The 23,282-nt window shown below is 39.4% G+C and overlaps 1 long non-coding RNA gene across 1 annotated transcript; it reads left to right on the forward strand.

The window, feature by feature from the left end:
• Positions 1-4,538: 4,538 nt before the first annotated feature.
• LOC122690706 lies at positions 4,539-15,350 on the forward strand. The gene is made up of 3 exons (XR_006340082.1): positions 4,539-4,550; positions 13,916-13,926; positions 15,217-15,350. It is a non-coding gene; the product is annotated as an uncharacterized LOC122690706 (long non-coding RNA).
• Positions 15,351-23,282: the final 7,932 nt, after the last annotated feature.

Here is a 23,282-nt window from a genome sequence, read left to right on the forward strand (position 1 = left end):
CAGGAGACATAAGAGAAGCAGGTTCAATCTCTGGGTCAGGAAGATCCCCTGGAGAAGGACATGGCAACCTATCCCAGTATTCTTGCCTGGAGAATCCCCATGGACAGAGAAGCCTGGCAGACTACAGTCCATAGGGTCACAAAGAGTCAGATCCAACTGAAGTGACTTAGCACGCATGCATACTAGACAGCAGAAATAGAAGAAAAACAAGTTCCCTAGCCCCATGGATCTTATACTTAAGTGGAAAATAGTCATGGAAATAGTAATAATTATTATAAATAATAAATGTATTGAGAATGCAATAGGAAGTATGCTAAATGCTTTAGCTCCCTGTGACCTCATAACATTCTGGACATAGGTGTGATTCTTATCTGATTTTACAGTGTGGATCTTGACAAAGAAAGTCACTTAGCTAAATATAAAACTAGATGCAAACTCAGCTCTGTGATCCTGATCTGGTCCCACTCTGTTTTGGATTATGATCTGGATTTCCAAGACTTGATTAGTCTCCAGCTGGGCTTCCCACATGGCTCAGTGATAACATATCCATCTGCCAATGCAGGGGATGCATGTTTGATCCTTGGGTCAGGAAGATCCCCTGGAGAAGGAAATGGCCACCCACCCCAGTATTCTTGCCTGAGAAATCCCATGGATGGAGGAGCCTGGTGGGCTACAGTCTGTGGGGTTGCAGAGAGTTGGACATGACTTAGTGACTAAACAACAACAATAACAGCCTAAGTTTAACAAATCACCTAATTTCCCTAAATATCACTTCAGATCCTACATTTGTGAAATAGGATTAAAATTATCTACCTGGCAGTAAACTTGTGAAAACGAAATAAAATTAGGAAAAAAAAAAGTTTCTAGATCAAAATCTGGCAAGAAATTCATAAATCCTTATTCTTGTTTTGAACCTCATCCACAACCTACTTTTCACTGACTTCCCCGGTAAATCAGTCAAAAGGTAAATTATGAAACATGTAGTTGTCACGTCATCTGAAATAGGGCATTCAACCAGGCAGGTTGACAGGGGTCACACATGATTCTTCATGTAAAAGACACACTGAGTGAGGAAGCTGGGTTCTCCCCTGTCTTGATACAGTGAACCAGAGAACCTGGCTACAAGTGAAAAGAAGTAGAAACCACATGTGTCTCTCTAGTGTGGATGAGAAGTGTTCCCAATCTGTGTCCCCTGAGAAGCCAAGCATATATAATTGGATATTCCCCAAACACGGTGCTGCTAGTTACTTCAGTCGTGTCCTGCTCTGTGCAACCCTATAGACTGTAACCCACCAGGCTCCTCTGTCCGCGGGATTTTCCAGGCAAGAATACTGGAGTGGGTTGCCCTTTCCTTCTCCAGGGGATCTTCTCAACCCAGGGATCTAATCTGCGTCTCTTACATCTCCTGCATTGGCAGGCGGGTTCTTTACCACTAGCACCATGTGGGAAGCCAAATATACATAGGACATAAAGCAAGGGTTCCCCTTCAACCATAAATCCCCTGATTTCTAGCATTGTTTCCATTGGAAGATATCATGAGTACCATCTTGGAAGATTGACAACACTTCTTAATTTGGCAGCAGTTAGCTCCTCAATGGTGGTATTTGACATCAGTGCCCCTGCAAAGAGAAAAGGGATGGGGTTGGTACCCCTGAAGACCTTTATCATTTGACTCTGCTCTTCTCATCTCTAACTCCCAGAAGATGCTTTTATGATGTGGATGTTGAGGTGGGTCTTCAATATAATTGGGCACCAAAATAATTTGTATGAACAATCCCTGTTGGGGAAGGGGGTTAGTTGGATTCAGTAATACTCAGGTATAATCTCAAGCATCCTTGTAGTTATTGTTAGTTTTTAAAGCAATCTCTTACCTATCATCAGTGTAGACTTTTTTTTTTTTTTTGAGAAATACAGCATAGAATACAGAAATAACACAGAAATAAAGACAAAGGAGAAAGTGCACTATTAATTATTCATTCATTAAATAAGTTTAAGAGTGTTTTTGAAATGTTGTTTTGATCCCCAGAGTAACCCTTGAAATCTGCATCACTCACCTAGAATGTGGTGTGTGCATCAAGGAGTCTGCTAGTGAGCTTAGAAAATGTGAGTTTGAATTCTCAAGGCAAGGAATATGAGAAAGGAAAAATAAGGCCAGGGGCTAGGGTGTTTAGTAGGGGTTAGTGAATTTATTTAGTACTAAGCACTTTACAATTATTTTCCCTCATTTAATTCTCACAGTAAAGCACAGAGATAAGCATCATTAGCATCCATTTTACATTTAAGCAAACCAAAGCTCAAAGAGGTTAAGAAACTTGCTCTGAGTGACACAGACGGTAACCATGTAGCAACTTAAGATTCAAGGCTCTTTTTTTTTCCACTGAAAATTTAGCAAAAGTATAATTTTGCATACAGAACTGATACAGACTATATTTTATCTATTCTTAGCTTACTACATTGTGTCTCAAACTCTTTAAACATTAATTCACCTGGAAAGCCAAGCATAGTGTCTTGTATTCAGTTGACAATCAATAACCATGAGTGATAGTAATGTTTTTGAATGTAGTTCAATAGAATTTTCCTTTGTCACTAATCCTTTACCTTAGAGAGATCCAGTGCTTCTGTTTTAATGGTTTACATGCACAAAGACAAAAAACTCTGTTTATGGCAGGAGGAGAAAGGGAAATTGGAAGGGAAGAAAGCAGAGAAGGAGAAAGAAAGTCTTTGGAAATCAGGAAATTTTGATCTAATATAGTCTGCTTCTCCTGAGTCTCCTGCATTGGAAGGCGGGTTCTTTACCACTAGCACCACCTGGGAACATATATATTTAGATAATTTACAGTCAAATTGTAAATGATCCTATGGGCTATTTTCACTGAAATGCCCAGATAGTAGCGAGGCAGGATTTGTAATGAAGTTTAGTATTGATTTGAGTACTATTGTACTACAACAAAAACAGGACAGAAGAGAAAAATATGTAAAATACTCTGAGTTTATAGGAAGCAAAATGAACTTGCACATGCATTTTCAAATATAATGTACTGTCTAAATTTTAGCATTAGCTTATTTTATCAGGAGTAAAATGGTGGCATTTGGTAATATGTTTTATTCTTACCTTTCTTTCCTTCCTTTCTCCCTGTTATACTCCCTCCCTCTCCCTCTTCCTTTCATCTTTTCCTCCTTCTTTCCTCCTTTCTTTATTGAAATTCTTTTCTGGAAAATACCATGTCAATGTCCCTTTTGCTTATTTTTCAAATTTATATTTTTCTGAGAAAAACAAAAGTGCTTGGAACCAAGTGCCAGAACTGTTGATACAACTGAATATCTTATCTAACCCAGGTCCCAGCTCAATGACCAACTGGTGGTGTGAATTTATGTGTGCCACTTAACTGAAAGTCAAAGACATTCACTACTCATGTCAATAAAAAACTGTATTCTCTTGAGAGTCAGGAAATTCAAATACAGCATTTAAGAAAAATACATGCTATCAGTTCAGCCAGTTTTCAGGGGCAGAAACGGACAATGATGTCAAATGTGTGAACTGACTTTAAAACAAAGAGTAACTGTAGAGAAATTAAAATGCAAATTTGTGAGTTTTAGATTTGAGAAAACATTAAAATCACACTCACAAAGTTGCTGTGAGACAGCTATTATTTCTAATCGTAAATTTGTAAGTTGTTTACAAACACTATTACTCATTCATTACTTAGTGCTGGTTATGTGCTAAGGACATTTAAGAGCTGTGGCATTTAATTCTCACAAAAAATATCAACAGTATTGTATCAAGTTCTACTAAGTAGAAGATTTATAGCAAAATGTGACTGATGTCAAGATCCATGATCTTTCCTATTATGTTACAAAATTCTACAAAGTATGTGACTACTAAATAGCTAGGATTTCTCTCATATATTGGAAAAGACCATATAAGGAATGAACCACGATGTATAATTTCACAGTAAAATTTCTTTTTATCTTTCAAATGGTTGATGGCACACTAGATCTAATTCTTGACTGAAATTAAATTCTAACCTCCAACTTGCAAGACACATTCAGTCCTACAGGGGAAGTTAAGAGACATGCTGCTGTTGACTATAATGTCACCAACGGCCGCCATATAGTTGGGGTAGTCAGGGCGGAGCAGAGTATAATTTATAATGCAAAACACAGCCAAAACAATCAGAAGCAGGCCAGATCTCACCAGCCTGCTCTGTGTGACATGAGAACATGTGGAGGAATGAAGTGTTCATAATTATGAATAGCAGCTATATTACCATAACTACATTATTCATGGCTTCAAATGGAAATGCTGTCTTGAAATTCCATGCCCCTGGTATTTTTTTCTTTTTTTAATTCTTAACAGCAACAATTTCTCTTGTTCATTGTTTAACCACTCAACAAAGCTTCAGGCAGTGCTGGGAGTGGGGTGATTCTTCTTTTTCTATTTCTAAATATGACACCTTGGCTTGGTCATAAACAACATGTATAATGAAAAGAGCCTTTGGAGAGAGGATCTAGGCAGGGTGGGTGGGACCAGCAGGCAATTAGTATCTTGAGTCTACTGAGAAGTGAGGAAATGGGTCGCTGATTGCTATTCTCAAGTGCTCTTCCACCCACCAGGTGCCAGGGCAAGAACGGGTCAGCAGAAATTCTGTCTGTCAACAAGATTTTACTCGCTGTCTGGATTGTAGTGCAACTTCTTGCCTTTAAAATAACTTAGGGAACGTCATCTCTCCAAGACCTTGATTTTTTGACAAGAACAAAAAGGAAACACACATATACAGCTTAATTTAAAAAAGAGAAGAAAAAAAAAAAAAAGAAAGAGATACTTCTCTGTTCTTCTGGACTTTAATTTGTAGCAAACAAGTTACATGGTTTCATTTCATTCTAAATACACAATGGTCATAAACATATGAGATAGTTATTATTATGCCCCATAAAAATAAAATGGAGTATCGACAGAGTTTGCAGTGTTGCCCAAAGCCAAGTAGTTAAAAAAAAAAAAAAAAGTGGAGAACTGATATTCAATCCTGGCAGAAAGACAGTAGCTCTTACTTCAGACTTTTCCTTCAGAAGACAGTGTGTGTGTGTGTGTACTGTAGCTTCCATCATGTCTGACTCTTCGCGACCTTTGAACTGTAGCCCACCGGGCTCCTCTGTCCATGGGATTCTCCAGGCAAGAATACTGGAGTGGGTTGCCATGCCCTCCTCCAGGGGATCTTCCTGTCCCAGGGATAGAATCCATGTCTCTTACATCTGCTGCATCGGCAGGTGGGTTCTTTACTACTAGTGCCACCTGGGAAGCCCTTCAGAAGACATTATGAAAAGTCAAATGCTTTATTAATCAATTTCCAGGCATAGGCAAGTCCATTTTTTTTTTTACTAGCTATGCAATCAGAAGAGTTGCTTTATCTATGTAAATCTTGTCTACAATACAGGTAGATATGGAGACCCAGGTTCAACTCCTGGGTCAGGAAGATCCGCTGGAGAAGGGATAGGCTATCCACTCCAGTATTCTTGGGCTTCCCTTGTGGCTCAGCTGGTAAAGAATCCACCTTCATTGTGGGAGACCTGGGTTTGATCCCTGGGTTGGGATGATCTCCTAGAGAAGGGAAAGGCTACCCACTCCAGTATCCTGGTCTGGAGAATTCTATGGGCTGTATAGTCCATGGGGTCATAAAGAGTGGGACATGACTGAGTGACTTTCACTTTCACTTCACTCAACCTTGTAGGAGCATTGATTGAATCAGATAGTGTGATGCCAGTATAAATCACTGCAGATCATGATTGCAGCCATGAAATTAAAAGATGCTTGCTCCTTAGAAGGAAAGTTATGACAAACCTAGACAGCATATTAAAAAGCAGAGACATCAGTTTGCTGACAAAGATCCATATATTCAAAGCTATGGGTTTTGTCTGTAGTCATCTTACCCATAGTTTTTTATACGTAGCTTTTCTTATATGTAGTTTTTTAACCGTAGTCATCTACAGATGTGAGAGTTGGACCATAAAGAAGGCTTTATGCTTCTTTATTGATGCTTTGCCAACAAAGGTCCATCTGGTCAAGGCTATGGTTTTTCCAGTGGTCAGGTATGGATGTGAAAGTTGGACTGTGAAGAAAGCTGAGTGCCAAAAAATTGATGCTTTTGAACTGTGGTGTTGGAGAAGACTCTTGAGAGTCCCTTGGACTGCAAGGAGATCCAACCAGTCCATCCTAAAGGAGATCAGTCCTGGGTGTTCATTGGAAGGGCTGATGCTGAAGCTGAAACTCCAGCACTTCGTCCACCTCATGCAAAGAGTTGACTCATTGGAAAAGACCCTGATGCTGGGAGGGATTGGGGGCAGGAGGAGAAGGGGACGACAGAGGATGAGATGGCTGGATGGCATCACTGACTTGATGGGCATGAGTTTGAGTAAACTCTGGGAGTTGGTGATAGACAAGGAGGCCTGGCGTGCTGCGATTCATGGGGTTGCAAAGAGTCGGACATGACTGAGCAACTGAACTGACTGACTGACTGACTGATGCTTTTGTACTGTGATGCTGGAGTAGACTTTTGAGAGTCCCTTGGACAGCAAGGAGATCAAACCAGTCAATCCTAAAGGAAATCAACCCTGAATATTTATTGAAGGGGCCAGTGCTGAGTCTGAAGCTCTAATACATTAGCCACCTGATGTGAAAAGCCTACTCGATGAACAAGACTCTGATGCTAGGGAACATTTAAGATATAAGGAGAAGGCAGAGGATGAGATGGTTAGATATCATCACCTACTCAATGAACATGAATTTGGACAAATTCTGGGAGATAGTGGAAGACAGAGGAGCCTAGTGTGCTACAGTCCACGGGGTTGCAAACAGTCAGACAAGACTTAGCTACTGAACAACAGTAAAACACTTCTTACTGGGCCCAACACAGAGGAAATACACAGTAAGTTATTATTTATGTCACAAAGATGGTGGGGAAATAGTGCTAGAGGATAAACTGAGGCATACTAAAACTCTTAACAGTTTATTTGAGCAAACACTGATTTAAATCTATTAACAGCAGAGCCAAGTCAAATCTGCTTAGAGCTACTCTACTGGTAAGAGGTAAAGGAAAAGTCTTTAAAGAGCAGACTTGAAGCGAAGCAAAGGGATAACTTGATCAGCTATAGGCTAAGTGGTGGCCTTATTTAGAATGTCTACTTGGATATTTATGATTGGTTGTTCTTAAGTTTTTAGTTTCCTATCCTTGGGTCATTTACATGTATTGACTCTGGTGTAAGTTTGGTTTGCTTACCTAAGCTGTCAAGGCATTAGAGCCCTCTCAGTCTAATGGCCTCTTTATTTAATTAATTAAACTGGGTACAGTTGGCTTTTTTCTTTTTTACATAGTTCTTCTCTGTATTCTTGCCACCTCTTCTTAATATCTTCTGCTTCTGTTAGGCCCATATCACTTCTGTCCTTTACTGTGCCCATCTTTGCATGAAATGTTCCCTTGGTATCTCTCATTTTCTTGAAGAGATCTCTAGTCTCTGCCATTCTACTGTTTACCTCTATTTCTTTGCATTGATCACCGAGGAAGGCTTTCTTATCTCTCCCTGCTATTCTTTGGAACTCTGCATTCAAATGGGTATATCTTTCCTTTTCTCCTTTGCTTTTCACTTCTCTTCTTTTCTCAGCTATTTGTAAGGCCTCCTCAGACAACTATTTTGCCTTTTTGAATTTCTTTTTCTTGGGGATGATCTTGATCCCTGCCTATTGTACAATGTCCTGAATCTCCATCCATAGTTCTTCAGGCACTGTATGAGATCTAATCCCTTGAATCTATTTGTCACTTCCACTGTATAATCATAAGGGATTTGATTTAGGTCATACCTGAATGGTCTAGTGGTTTTCCCTACTTTCTTCAATTTAAGTCTGAATTTGGCAATAAGGAGTTCATGATCTCAGCCACAGTCAGCTCCTTGTCTTGTTTTTTGCTTACTGTATAGAACATCTCTATCTTTGGATGCAAAGTATATAATAAATCTGATTTTGGTATTGACCATCTGGTGATGTCCATGTGTAGAGTCTTCTCTTGTGTTGTTGGGAGAGGGTGCTTGTACGACCAGTGCATTCTCTTGGCAAAACTCTGTTAGCTTCTGCCCTGATTCATTTTGTACTCAAAGGCCAACTTTGCCTGTTACTCCAGGTATCTCTTGAGTTCCTACTTTTGCATTTCAGTCCCCTGTGATGAAAAGGACATCTTTTTTCGGTGTTAGTTCTAGAAGGCCTTGTAGGTCTTCATAGAACCATTCAACTTTAGCTTCTTCAGCAATACTGGTTGGGGTATAGACTTGGATTGCTGTGATATTGAATGGTTTGCCTTGGAAATGAACAGAGACCATTCTGCTATATTTGAGATTGCACCCAAATGCTGCATTTTAGACTCTTTTTTTGAGTATGAGGGCTACTCCATTTCTTCTAAGGGATTCTTGACCACAGCATTAGATTCAATGGTCACCTGAATTAAATTTGCCCAATCTAGTCCATTTTAGTTCACTGATTCCTAAAATGTTAATGTTCATTCTTGCCATCTCCTGTCTGAACACTTCTAATTTACCTTGATTCATGGAACTAACATTCCAGGATCCTATGCAATATTGCTGTTTACAGCATCAGACTTTACTTCCACCACCAGTCACATCCACAGCTGGCTATGTTTTCACTTTGGCTCCATCTCTTCATTCTTCCTGGAGCTATTTCTCTACTCTTCTGCAGTAGCACAGGGGGCACCTACTGACACGGGCAGTTCACCTCTCAGTGTCCTATCTTTTTGCCTTTCCATGGTGTTCCTGGGGTTCTCAAGGCAGGAATACTGAAGAGGTTTGCCGTCCCCTTCTCCAGCGGGCCTCATTCTGTCAGACCTCTCCACCATGACTCATCTGTCTTGGGTGACCCCACATGGCATGGCTCATAGTTTCACTGAGTTAGACAAGGCTGTGGTCCATGTGATCAGTTTGATTAGCTTTCTGTGACGGTGGGTTTCATTCTGTCCGTCCTCTGAGGGAGAAGGTTGAGAGGCTTCTGGAAGCTCCCTGATGGGAGAGGCTGCCTGAGGGGAAACGGTCTTGTTCTGATGGGCAGGGCCATGCTCAGTATCTCTGGTACAATTTTCTGTTGGTGGGCGGGGCTGTCTTCCTTCCCTGTGGTTTGACCTGCGGAAAATTCTTCAAGAGACAGAAATACCAGACCACCTGACCTGCCTCCTGAGAAATCTGTATACAGGTCAAGAAGCAACAGCTAGAACCAGACATGGAACAATGGACTGCTTCCAAATCGGGAAAGGAGTATCTCAAGGCTGTATATTGTCACCCTGCTTATTTAACTTATATGCAGAGTACATCATGAGAAATGCTGGGATGGAGGAAGCACAAGCTGGAATCAAGATTGCTGAAATATCCATAACCTCAGATATGCAGATAACACCACCCTTATGGCAGAAGGTGAAGAGGAACTAAAGAGGAGAGTGAAAAAGCTGGCCTAAAACTCAGCATTCAAAAAACTATGATCATGGCATCCAGTCCTATTACTTCATGGCAAGTAGATGGGGAAAGAATGGAAACAGTGACAGACTATTTTTTGGGGCTCCAAAATCACTGCAGATGGTGACTGCAGCCATGAAATTAAAAGATGCTTGCTCCTTGGAAGGAAAGTTATGACCAACCTAGACAGCATATTAAAAAGCAGAGACACTACTTTGCCAACAAATGTCTATCTAGTCAAAGCTATGGTTTTTCCAGTAGTCATGTATGGATGTGAGAGTTGCACTATCAAGATAGCTGAGTGCCAAATAATTGATGCTTTTGGACTGTGGTTCTTGAGAGAAGATTGAGAGTCCCTCAGACTGCAAGGACATCAAACCAATCAATCCTAAAAGAAATCAGTCCTGAATATTCATTGGAAGGACTGATGCTGAAGCTGAAACTCCAATACTTTGGCAACCTGATGCAAAAAGCTGACTCATTTGAAAAGACCCTGATGCTGGGAAAGATTGAAGGAAGGAGAAGGGGACGACAGAGGATGAGATGGTTGGATAGCATCACTGACTCAACGGACTTGAGTTTGAGCAAGCTTCAGGAGTTGGTGATGGACAGGGAAGCCTGGCGTGCTGCAATCCATGGGGTCGCAGAGTCAGACACAACTTAGTGACTAAATGGAACTGACAAGTGGCTTTAGTGGTAAAGATCCTGCCTGACAATCCAAGATGCATAAGAGATGTGGGTTCAGTTCCTGGGTCTAGAAGATTCCCTGGAGGAGGGAATGGCAACCCACTCCAGTATTCTTGTCTGGAGAATCCCCATGGATAGAGAAGCCTGGCAAGCTAAAGCTCATAGTGCTTAAAAGAGTCACATAGGTAAGTTTAGCACATAGGCCTGCACACGTATTGATAGATACACAATGGAAGATAGATAGATGTAGATACACATACACACAAACATTTGCTTGCTTATATACCTACATATATACACACACACAGATGCACACACATTTGGTATTATGCTTGAAATGTTTGTTCCTTCTCTGTGATGGTGTTTAACATACTGGTGGTTAGAACCTGAGATTTGGTGATAGGCAGACTGATAGAGAGAGAGAGACAGAAGAGTACATTGTAAGTAGTGGGAAGTTCTTTCATTAGAAGGCTCATAATGTATACTTATCTCTGTTCTGTGATATTGGCAACTTCATTTTTGCCTAGAATTGGTACTATAGAAGGAGTTCATCCTCTTTTATGTCCAAGAATAATACTTAATCTAAAGAAGAGAAGATTTGGAAAGATATAGTCTCAGATAGACAACTTCACATAATCTTGGGATAGTGACCAAATAAAAACATAAAGCACAAAATGTAGTAACAGCTCTCACCAGTTGAGACACCTGGAAGAATTTACACTGGGATAATAGCTACCATCTTAGATATTGTAATACTTTGACAGGTATATGTAAAGTAGTCATGTTTCTTACAACTTGATGATTTTTATTTCAATACTGAGCAAAATTGTCAGTATCATAAAATTAGTTGTTTTTTTTTAATGTATTCTTTAATATATAAACTTACAAAGAAAATTCTCATCATTCATAAATATTTTTGAAAGGATAAAAATGTTCTTCTTTGTTATGTATAATGTGAGAGGTTAGTTTTTCCAATTAAAGAATGAAAAGCATGGACACTGTAGAAGAATACAAAACAAACTAATAATAGTAGTAGTAACAATAATAGTTTCAAAATCTCATCCACCCAGAGATAACTGCAGTTATTCAGTTTCCTTTCAGATTTTTCCCATCTAAATAAATAAATATAGAGATAAAGATAAATTTAAGCATATCCCATGGGGAGATAAAAAGATAGATCTATTGATACTATTTCTTTGACCTTTCAACAAAAGAGATCACCAGCCCTCTCTGAAGATGTAGGCTTTGAAATTTACCCTGGAGCATATCTTGAAGGTTCTACTTACTTATGTAGATTTATGCCAGGCAGACCTCTGCCTTGGAGAAAATGCATAAAGAAAACCTTTGTTTAGTTTATCAAAGTCCAGCCCTTCCCCTTAGTGGCACATTGAAATCTGAGAAGACAGAATTATTTGCATAAGAAATTCAGAAGGTATTTATTTGTTTGTTTTGTAGGGGCTAGACAGCAAATCCCCATTCCATTCCCAGGTAGGACATAGACCAAGGAGGACAAATTTAAATGCAAAGGTCTAGGAACTCCTGAAATGTTCATCGCCAGTGTAGTGAATGGATGTGGATTCATGAGTGTGTGAGTTGCGTGCAGTCACTCTGGGCCAACTCTCATAAAGGACCCATCCTTACATAATGCTCTGCTGTTGTTTTCTTGGAATTGTTAATTTCTCAACAAGAGGTTCTGCCTTCTTTTTTAACACTGGGCCTTGCAAATTGGGCTTCCCTGGGGGCTCAGACAGTAAGGAATCTGCCAGCAATGTGGGAGACCCAAGTTCAATCCCTGGGTCAGGAAGATCCCCTGGGAAAGGAAATACCTTGGGAAATCCCATGGACAGAGGAGCCTAGTGGTCTACGGACCATGGAGTCACAAAGAGCCAGACATGACAACACTTGCATATTACTAAGCTGGTCCTGATAGAGAAATAGGACTGGTCCTAGCAATGAGAGCAAGAGATGAAGGGTTTTGGTTATCCAGAGTCCATGAGTAGGAAATAGAAAATGTATTGTCTCTGCTGATAACTTTCCCCCTTGTAGGCAGCTGTGTGTGTGTGTGCAGGTGTGTATATGATGAAAAGAAGTACCTACAAAGAGGACATAGTACCACCTTGACTGAGAGTAACATACTGAGTTACTGTCTTTCCCTGAAAAATTAAGGTAACAGCTGAGGCTAAGTCCTTGTCTTGGTACCTGGGGCACTTTGGCACACACTTTGGCCACAACAAATAGCAAATAGATTTATTGCCACTATTTTTTTGACATTTCAACAAAAGAGATCACCAGTCCTTTCTGAAGAACTGGGCTTAGAAATTCCAGATATTCTTCTGTTTTTCTTATGGATTTCAACCAATAAAAGGTGCTGTTAGTCTAGGGTCCATCTCTCCTTTCCTGGACATACACAAAGTTAAAATTCTAAAACCTATTGTGACTATAATAGTAACACTGGGCTCCATAGAAATAGGAAAACAAAAACAAAAAAATGAAGAGAGACTGTGGGAAAGAGGAGCAGAGAAACAATTTTTGACTCTTTAGAATATATTTTAGCATTCAGGGTATATCCACAGCCTGCACACTGATGTAAATGTGAGCAAGAATGGATTCCTTGTCCTTACACAGAACACGGTGATTACACAGGAATTCTTGTGAAATCACAAGTAGAGTTTGGAGACATGGATTTAAATTACATTTTGAAGACGGATCTTGAGCTCTGTACTCTGGGTCTGTTGAGGATATATAATTTATATCCCACATTTCCCAAATACTAATGAAGGAATCCTTATTAATTATATAATCTATGTTAATAGGAACAGCAATATTGCAACATAACCTGGTTGGAAAAAAAAAAGAACACAAGGATATATGGTGAATTTATTTTTATATTGCTTAGGCGTTAATCACATGTTAAAAATAGCCACATAGAGCTCTGTGGAATGTTGCTATCATAACTGTTATAATTATTTCCTAATATGACTATGTACACTGCATCTATTTTTGTCCATTTGGTCAACAGATATTTTTTTGAGCCTAAGACCTTGATACACTGAGAATAGAAATTAGAGAAATGAGACACCTTTTCTTTTTTTTTTTTTGAGGCACCTTTTCTTGTTTCTTTTTTTTTTTTTTTCTTTTCTGTTATGGTTTATTACAGGATACTGAATATAGTTCCCTATACATTCATACACAATAGGAATGTGTTGTGAGACAATCTTTCTGACTATAGAGTTTTGATAGTCATAAGTAGAAAACACAGAACCATCTCACCATAAATCACATGCAAGTGGCTCTTGTTTTTGAAGCACTTAATAACAAAAACACATTCTGAATGGGTTAACAAAAATTAAACTGCTTAAGGGCATGACAGTCTATCTTAATGTAAGCAGATTTCCCCCATATGAATATGCTTTTAGTAAGTAAACTCCATTTTATGAAGTAGATAATAATTTTTTTTTTTTTGCTTTTTACCTTTGCTCTAGACATTTAGGCGGCTTTATGTTTTTCCTCACTGTGAAGTGACGTGTTAGTCACTCAGTTGTGCCCGGCTCTCTGTGTCCCCATGGATTGAAGCCTGGCAGTCCATGAGATTTTCCAGGCAAGAATACTGGAATGGGTTGCCATTTCCTTCTCCAGGGGGTCATCCCGACCCAGGGATTGAACATGGGTCTCCTGCATTACAGACAGACTCTTTACCATCTGAGCCAACAATACTTCTAAGAGAGCAGAGGATAAAAGTCAGTTTATTCCCATCTTCTTATAACCAGGGTCAAGAAGAAAATAGTATCACAACAGTCTTGTTTATTTAAAAAAAAAATTGATAAGCAAAAGTGTCAAATCCATCAAGAATAGGGCATCTTCCCCAAATCTGAATGTTTAAAGAAACCATGGGATGGCTCTGCTTATAAGAGTAAGAGGAAAGTGTTACATACAGGTGATGGCTCTGAAAGAAGATTCACTAGGTTTACTGAAAAGGTCAATAAAATTTAAATGCATACCTTTTGCTATTCTTGCCTAGATTGTTGTGTTCCTAGGGCCATGAAAACTGCACCAGTGGTCTTCTCTAAAAAACAACTTATCAAAAATCCTACAGTATTTGAATGGAACCCTATGTTCTGTATCACAGGTCTCTCTATAGATGATCTTTATGTTATGCTTTAAAAAGATAGACGATAACAAATGTGTCATGAATAAGCCTTGGCTAGAACATAGGATTTTGAGTTCTTGGTCAATAGTCTCATAAACATGGGATTCATGCTTTAGGTTCCTTTTGCTTTTGCACAGTCCCAACAATAGGGAGGGCACTGAGCTCATCAATTCAGTGAACTTGTGGAGAACAAACCACAAAACTTTTCTTCTTGTGCTATAATAATATGGTTTATGATATCTAATATGTAGTAATACAGTAACAACTCAGTGCTGTTATTTGTCACACACAAAAGTTTCTTGCACCTCGTCTCATTATAGAAGAAAGATGAGCTGTTTATGGAGTAGGAAAACTAAAGAAAAAATTGTATTATAAAATCCACTTTTCTACTCAGGGTTGGTTGAAAATAGTTAATTCTGATTAACTTAAGAGGACATGAAATGTATTGAGTGGATACAGGTTCAGTTCAGTTCAGTTCAGTCGCTCAGTCATGTCCGACTCTTTGCGACCCGATGAACTGCAGCACTCCCTGTCCATCACCAACTCCTGGAGTTTACCCAAACTCATGTCCATTGAGTCAGTGATGCCATCCAACCATCTCATCCTCTGTCGGCCCCTTCTCTTCCTGCTCTCAATCTTTCCCAGCATCAGCGTCTTTTCAAATGAGTCAGCTCTTCGCATCAGGTGGCCAAAGTATTCAGCTTTCAACATCAGTCCTTCCAATGAACAGCCAGGACTGATCTCCTTTAGGATGGGCTGATTGGATCTCCTTGCATTCCAAGGGACTCTCAAGAGTCTTCTCCAATACCACAGTTCAAAAGGATACGGGTTAGTTAGATCACACAATTCAGAAAGCCAGAGAGTTAGACCTGAGAAATAAGCAGGAGCCAAAGTGTTAGTCGTTCGGTTGTATCTGACTCTTTGCAACACAATGGACTGTAGCCCGCCAGGCACTTCTGTCCATGGGATTCTCCAGAAAAGAATACTGGAGTGGGTTGCTGTTTCCTCCTCCAGGGGATTTTCCCAACCCAAGGATCGAACCCGTGTCTCCTGAGTCTCCTGAATTGGCAAGCAGATTCTTTACCACTGAGCCATCTGGGAAGCCCCTCCTTTGGATTACCCCCTTCAGATTCAGTCCTGGGCAGAAATGTTTAATTTGCTGAATGTAGGTCTCAAACTTATGTTCTTTCTGGATGTCAAGAGTCAGGGTTTAAAGTGTTTGAACATGTTTGCTTCTATATGAGTTGGTAGTTATATCTGAAAGAAAGAAAGAAAAAAGGAAGGAAAAGAGGGAGGGATGAAAAGAAAGAAAGAAAGAGGGAGAGAGGGAGGGAGGGAGGAGGGAGAGAGAAAGGAAAAAAAAAGGTTAATAAAAGGTGTTCAAAGATCAAGGGCCATAAAGGAAAGGAAGGGCAGACAAATGTTCAGTTTGGTGAAGAGATTGTATTGGGCAAAAACCTTCCTCATTGGCCCAGGCCTCTACTCTATGCTTCTTACACATCCTGTATCACCTCCATGCGTGTGCTAGTCACTCAGTCGTGTCTGACTCTTTGTGACTCTATGGACTCTACCCCACCAGGCTGTTTTGTCCATGGAATTCTCCAGGCAAGAATACTGGAGTAGATCACCATTCCATTCTCTAGGGGATCTTCCCGACCCAGAGATCAAACCCAGGTCTCCTGCATTGCAGGCAGATTCTTTACCATCTGGGCTACCAGGGAAGCTTCTTACACACCCTGGATCACCTCCACAGGATCTACTGTGTGGTGTCTAAAGTGATGTTCCATGAGTCTATTTCTTCGATTAAGATGGTGACCACCAAAATATGAGGACTACTTCATTTACAGGACACATCATTTATGTCAGGGGTCCCCAACCTTGGGTGTTTTTGCCTGAAGATCTGAGGTGGAGCTGATGCAATAAGAATAGAAATAAAGTGCACAATAAATGTGAAATGCTTGAATCATCCTGAAACCATCCCTCCCAGCCCCTGAGCCTGTGAAAAAATTGTCTTACGTGAAATCTGTTCCTGGTGCCAAAAAGTTGGGGCTGTTGTTTTAAGGTGAAGAATATGCATACTGATTAAGATAGCATATGAATCTGAGGAAGTTTCTCCATCTCACTGAATCATAGTTTGCTCATCAATTTCATTGGTGATAACTAACATGACTTTACCGCTAAATGAATGTAGAGTAAATAACCATACCATATCTGAAACTTAATTTAATGGAATAAGCTAGGCATACTGTTATTGTGGTTTGCTAGTTTTATTTCCATTTCTGTGGCTAATGTAATGTCCTTACAACAAATTCCTTTTCTACTTAAACAAAATTGGCTTCTGTTTTTGTGTATTTGCCATCATGCTTCCCAGACCAGACGCAACCCCTCCCTCTCACATACTGTTGAAAACCAAACCATCTTTGAAGATGGCTTCATCACATCTTTTCCATGAAATCCTCTCTCTTTTAGATATAATGATCAAGATCTTACATTTGTTCACTTCATGTCTTAGTCTGTTACGATAACATTAACACTTCCATGTACTCTGTTTATTTTCTGTCTATTCCCTCTCTGAGCTCTTGGAGGGCAGAAATTCTTTTTGAACTGTTTTTATATCCTAAACATCTAGGTTAGGGTTTGGCAAACTGGGAATCAATAAATACTCACTGTACCAAAGCAAAGCTACAAAGCCTACATAGATCATGTCTATGTCCCTGATGTCCAGTATGGTGTGTGGCACCTAAATGACCTCAAAGACTGTCCCCTGAATTGAATGGGAGACAGTTCTGCTTATCTGAGTGGATAGTCACCCTCACTTTCTGCGTAGATGTCTGCAAGGTATTCCTTTATCTAGTTGACTATAATGTCTGTTTATTTACCTCTCCTGTCTTCATAAAATCATATGTTTCTTGAAAACAGAATATACTTTCAGCCATGGCTCCACCGTGAAACGCATAACACATCCTATGGAGCTGCTATAAATGTTAATTGAATCTAATGTGATAACTGTTGGAGTTTGAACATCATGAATAAAAAACGTTTTTTTCGTAGGGAATTAAACATATACCATAGAACCACAGAAGAAATTAAAGAAATTAAAATCTCTCCATGGTGATCCCATAATTCCTGCTTTGTGCTGTAAATGTAAGATTTGGCAATTACAAGGCATCACACTGTTGCAGGATCTTTTTTTTTTAAGCTAATGCAAATGTCTATATCACTATTGAGATACTAAAAAGTACCTTTAAATGAAAATCTGCAAGAAAACACTGCACTGAAAGAGAAAAGAAAAATACTATCAATAGGTTTTAAAGAATATGTTCAATACAATTTTAGCCATTTAAATTAATTGAGCTGTGAAATTTTGCTATTTTTCTTATCAAGTTCACTTTCCAGAAAATAAAGTTATCAATTAAGAAAATCACTTTTCCAATAATACAGAAATAATATAACTTATGTCTTCATATATCCTAAGAAAGTTTCAACAAAGGAAAGCTAAAAAGAAATCATTTTCACAAAAATAATTTTCAAAAATTGCTTTAGTCTCACATTGTTAAGCACATACAGAGAAGGATGAAGACATCTAACACATTCAGACCTCAAAGGCGGTTACTGTGTTTCACAAACAAGCAGTTCATTTAGAATCGATCCTAAATCATTGAATATACATCATATTTGATGTTTCAATTGTTCCCTTAAAATACAAATTGGAAAATACAATAATTCTCTGCCTTGAGTTCATCCTTGCTGTTATTGGGTGACATTTCAAATGGTATATTTGTAATTCTTTTCCTTGCTTTTTCATAGCACAATAGATTGAGCAAAGTAAAGAGAATACATTTTAAATCTTAGGTATTCCTTTTGAGAGGATTTTCATAATATTTGTCATTGCATTTTAATTTGTAGTAATAGTAGTTATGAATAAAACATTTACAAATGCATAGAACATATATTTTCCATTCTAACTCAATCTCTCTCTCTCTCTCTCTATTCCTCCTTCCACCCTCCTCCCAATACAGTCATTTTCCAGGTTGTCAAAAGATGGATGGTCTCCAGGGCTAGTTTGTCATAAAAGGTAAGATCAAACCCATAGCAAAAAAAAAAAAAAAGAAAAAAATACACTGAGCTTGTGCACTGAGCCAGGCAGTGCAAGAGTCAGCGGCAGTTTCTCCAAAGTAATCTGACAGACTTCGTTTGTCTCCTTGTTGAACTAGTCATGGCATCGCAAGTCATGACCTCCCACCACGCTCCCGCTTTGCTCCGCCCGCCTCTGCTCCGCGGCTACCTGCTGAGGGCGCCACTGAGGCCAGAGGACAGTCAGAATTTCCAACAGGAATTTGACACTTAAGAGCTTCTAAAAAGGAATGCTTCTCTGCTCATCTCTCTGCCAAAGAGCTGTCACTTTCTTGGAAAGTTAAATTTGTCACAAGGAAAGAAAATTTCACCATAGCCTGTTTAAATAAGTTAGGGAGTAGAATCTTCTCCCCAGTGCTTTTTCCACAGCAAGCAAATGTATCAATCATTTTATTCTCTGAAATAACAATTTATTATCCATGCAGGAGGCCTTAGATTCAATCTGCACAGTGTTCTGAGTGTCGCATCAGATACGGAGACCTGTCATCCATCTTTATCAGGGTAATCACTATGCTCTTGTCATCAGTTTTCAATAATAAAACTATTTATTACCTCAATAATTATTTACGACAAGAAGTCTGCCATTGCCATCAAGTATAAATATTGATAAATTGCTTGGTTAATATACTGGTACTATTTAAGTGGTTTGGAGAACACTGAAATGAGAATGGTATTATTCAAAGAGTTATTACAAAGAATTGCAAAATGTTTATCGCCTATTGAAAAGATTATATTTACCCAACAGGAATCCCAGGAAAAGAAAGTGAGAAATCTAACTTGTAATTGGACAAAGATTCAGCATGAAAGACTGAAAAGCCAATATTTTAACCATAAAAAAATACAATTTGCAGGCATCCTATCTAGATGCCAAATTAAACTAAATGCATTGGACTCAGTTTAAGGCTTTGTTTTTATATATATATATTAAAAATGGAAACAAATTTGGGAACTACATTACAAACTTTTTTTTTTTTTTTAAGTTGAGATCAGTTCTCAAGAGCCAGTTTTTTTTTTTTTTTTTTTTAATGCCTTTTATGACAGGCTGGAAACACGAATTTGAAATAGAATCTGAAATAGCATTAAATCTCATCCTCTGATGAGCTGCTGGGAACACATGGATATAATCTTTACTTACAGAGACTATTTCCCTTGGGCCAATTTTCTGGAAATCACAAAGGACTCAAAGCATGACTAACAGTTACCTGGCCAGTGATTCTGGATAATAGGATATTCAACTTAAAAGTCAGAGTGGTACCCAAACCACTTCGACAGGAAGGGCTGATTCAGACCTCTCAACCATCCTGACTGCACGGTGTAGTGGGTGCCAAAAACAATAGAAACTAGGAGAGAGGCAGTTAGAAGCAGTTCAGAAATCATTTATTTTAAAAATGCAGATAAACCTGGAGTCCATTATGGGAACTTATTGAACAGAAATTGTAAATTTCATCTAAACCATATCCATGTTAGTCCTCTGCAGTTGAAGGAAAACAAGGCTACAAGGAGATCTTAGGGACGGTCACCCCCAAAGCCAATGCTGAATCACAGATTTGAATGCGAACAGTGAATTTGGGAGGTGATCCTAGGAAGCACCAGGATGGGTGTGGGGACAGGAGGCAAGGAGAAAGAGATGCATTACTGAGGTGGTTATTGCTGTGAGAACTGAGGTTCATTTCTACTGGAGAACTCTGCACTCTAAGTCACTTCAGTCATGTCCGACTCTTTGCTACCTGTGGACCATAGCCCGCCAGGCTCTTCTGTCCATGGGATTCTCCAGGCATGAATACCAGAGTGGGTTGTCATGCCCTCCTCCAGGGGATCTTCCTGGCCCAGTGATTGAACCCACATTTCTTATGTCTCCTGCTTTGGCAGGCAGGTTCTTTACCACTAGCACCACCTGGGAAACCCTGGAGAACGCTAGGGGGCAGTCTAAAGTCTGATTCAGGGTTCATCTAACTCAGAGGTAAGGAAATGCAGCTGTAATCCTCCAAATCTGAGCCCACATGTACCAGACAAAAACATCCAATGTACCAACAGCTTTTACAATGGGGCAATTGAAAATTACAAAATTGGATTTTTCGGCGAGTTTGGTGGGATCAAGAAACAGGCCCGTGAAAAGAAGAGAGAGGTGAATGAAACCATGGAGAGAAATATGGATGGGGCTTTCTCTTGAGGGCCTTGGGAGGAGATGGTGACTTTCAGGTTCATGGGGACTCAAATGTATGCATGGAGACTGGCTGTAAAAAAGCCGCAAATACCAACTTGACTATTGACAGGAAATCTGGAAAAGGGTTAAGCACTCAGGCTTGGCATTAACCTGCTTGGGTTTGAATCCCTACTTTAACAGTTACTATCTGTAACCTTGGGAAATTTAGCATGTATTTAGATTATGGAGAGGATTAAATGAAGTAAATTACAGAAACGGACTAACACGATACCTGGTCTGGAGTAGGTGCTCAATAATGTTAGCTATTATCAGTGTTAAGTGCGTCCTGGAAAATTGAAACTTGGACATAAGACAGACATGACTAATTAAGAATATTGTTTGATCTTTGAAGTTTGCCAGGACATCCACTGGAGAACTCTGCATGCTAAATCACTTCAGGCATGTGTGACTCTTTGGGACCCTGTGGACCATAACGTGCCAGGCTCCTCTGTCCATGGGATACTCCAGGCATGAATACAGAGTGGGTTGCCATGCCCTCACACTAGATGATTTGCAAGAATAACTTGTAAGAAAGAACTAGTATATTCTGAAGACCCAGGCCAGTATCTGGTTATTATGTCAGTAGAGTGGGGAAAGTTTTGGAAAGACAGAATGATTGACTTAATAACCAGAGGTGTCATATGGGTCATTTAAAACGGAATTGATTCAAAAAATTTAGATGAGGAAACTCAGAAAATCATGGTTTTACATGTAGTTTCTTCAACTTCACTTATTTTAGTTGTCTCCCATGCAACAGGTATTTTAATACAGGGCTCTGGGGTTATAGGAGACAGATCCTCTGCCCTCAAAAGACTTATATTCCAATAGTTCAAGACAGATAATGAACCGGTGAATAAAATTACAAGAATGAAAATAATAGGATGAAATGTTGAGAGGCATAGAACAAAGACCAACCTAGAGGTACAGGCAGGTATTTTAATTAGCTATTCTTCCTATAAGTATTTATTCTGTATCTAATATGTGCCAGACACTGTGCTGGACAGTAGAATATATTATTGAGAAAAAAATAATTAACTTTCAGCTATAACAAATTATACTATGAGAAGATTAGTGCAGAAAAAGATGAAGAAAAAGTATCACTGCAGAAATCATGATGGAGGGACTTCCCTGGAAGTCCAGTGGTTAAGACTCTGTTTTCATTGCAGAGGCTGCAGCTTTGATCCCTGGTTCTAAGCACTATTAAAAGATTTAAAGAAAGCAATTTTTTGAAAGATCACTGGGTGAAAAAACAACAATAAAAATCAACAACTAATTCCACGAGAAGATGTCAAGAATGCTGCTCTATGAAAAATTGTCTTAGTCATTTTCAGATGTCAAAAGTCTTTTGGAAAAGGCTATCAGCCTGGCAGTTAGGAGCATTCAGCAATCCATCTGATATTATAGTGCCTGACACAGAGTAAGTTCCACTGGAAAAATGTGTGTGAAGTTTGCACTGACTGACGCAGATCTGATGATGCCTAAATTGGTGCTGCCGGTTCCCCATGGTTCGGTGAGCTCACCCATCGTGAGAGCCACGCCACGGCTCCGTGATTGATTACTCCTGGTCACGTGTGAGCGCAAGGCTGGAGCTTGGCTCCATCACAGTTGGAGCCGCCATTTTGAGTAAGAACTTTCAACTACACGGAATGGATGCACCCCCATAAGCTACTAGAAAGGAAATACAGAGAATTGTTTCTATTTGTATGGAAATCATAGTATTCTACATCGTTTCTTGAATGGTCTACCTGTTTTCCTGTGTTTATTTGCTTGGTTTCTTCCTTTTAGTGAAGATTTTCTGCTTCTTTTTTCCAATCATCCTCAAGATTATTTCAGAGATTTGGGAACAGCTTAGGTGTCTGCATTTAAAATACAGCTCCCCCCCCCCCCCCCCGCCAAAAAAAACAAAATAAAATAAAATACAGCTCCCCATATAACTGTGATACATGTGTAGGTTTGTCAGCCTCACCAACTATGCTAAGCATTGAATTAAACTGAAACACCATGAAGAAGGGTATCTTAGCAATTTGTTCATTCAACCAGCATGTATTAAGCATCTGCTCTCTTGCTATCTGTAGCCATGATGGTGGGTGAGATGAACCAGAAATAATTTGTATATAAAAACAGAGGGAAGCTGAAAGCAGAACCCAGGGGAAGATATGCCTTTTGAGGGTGGTCGCAGGAGGAGGTGGAGGAGGAAAAGTCAAAGGGATGGGAGGAGAACCAGGCAAGAGTGAATCTGTCAAATACTTCATAATAATTATGGTACTTTAATAATTCTTCATTTCTGCTTTTATCACTCTTCAGCCAAAATGTTCATAAACATTGTGAGATGGGACCTGATTTACATATTCTGCCAATTATCTGTATTTATGGATAACCACTTGGAGGTTTTCCCCCATTACCCCGAATAATTGAGAATTGGCTATAGAAGCAGTTTCCCTTCCCTGCTGAATAAATGTGCTCTATTTATATTATCCATTACCAGGTGGCAGACGTAATGTTCAGTGATGTGTGTTACTTATCTGAAACTTGAAACTTCTTTCAAGGTTCAAGCTCACCAGTTAATAGAAGATAATCTGTACGGAGCATAAATTTCAAGGAGATGTCTACAAT

The sequence above is a fragment of the Cervus elaphus genome, chromosome 4 (assembly GCF_910594005.1).
Source record: "Cervus elaphus chromosome 4, mCerEla1.1, whole genome shotgun sequence".
Classification (NCBI taxonomy): Eukaryota; Metazoa; Chordata; class Mammalia; order Artiodactyla; family Cervidae; genus Cervus; species Cervus elaphus.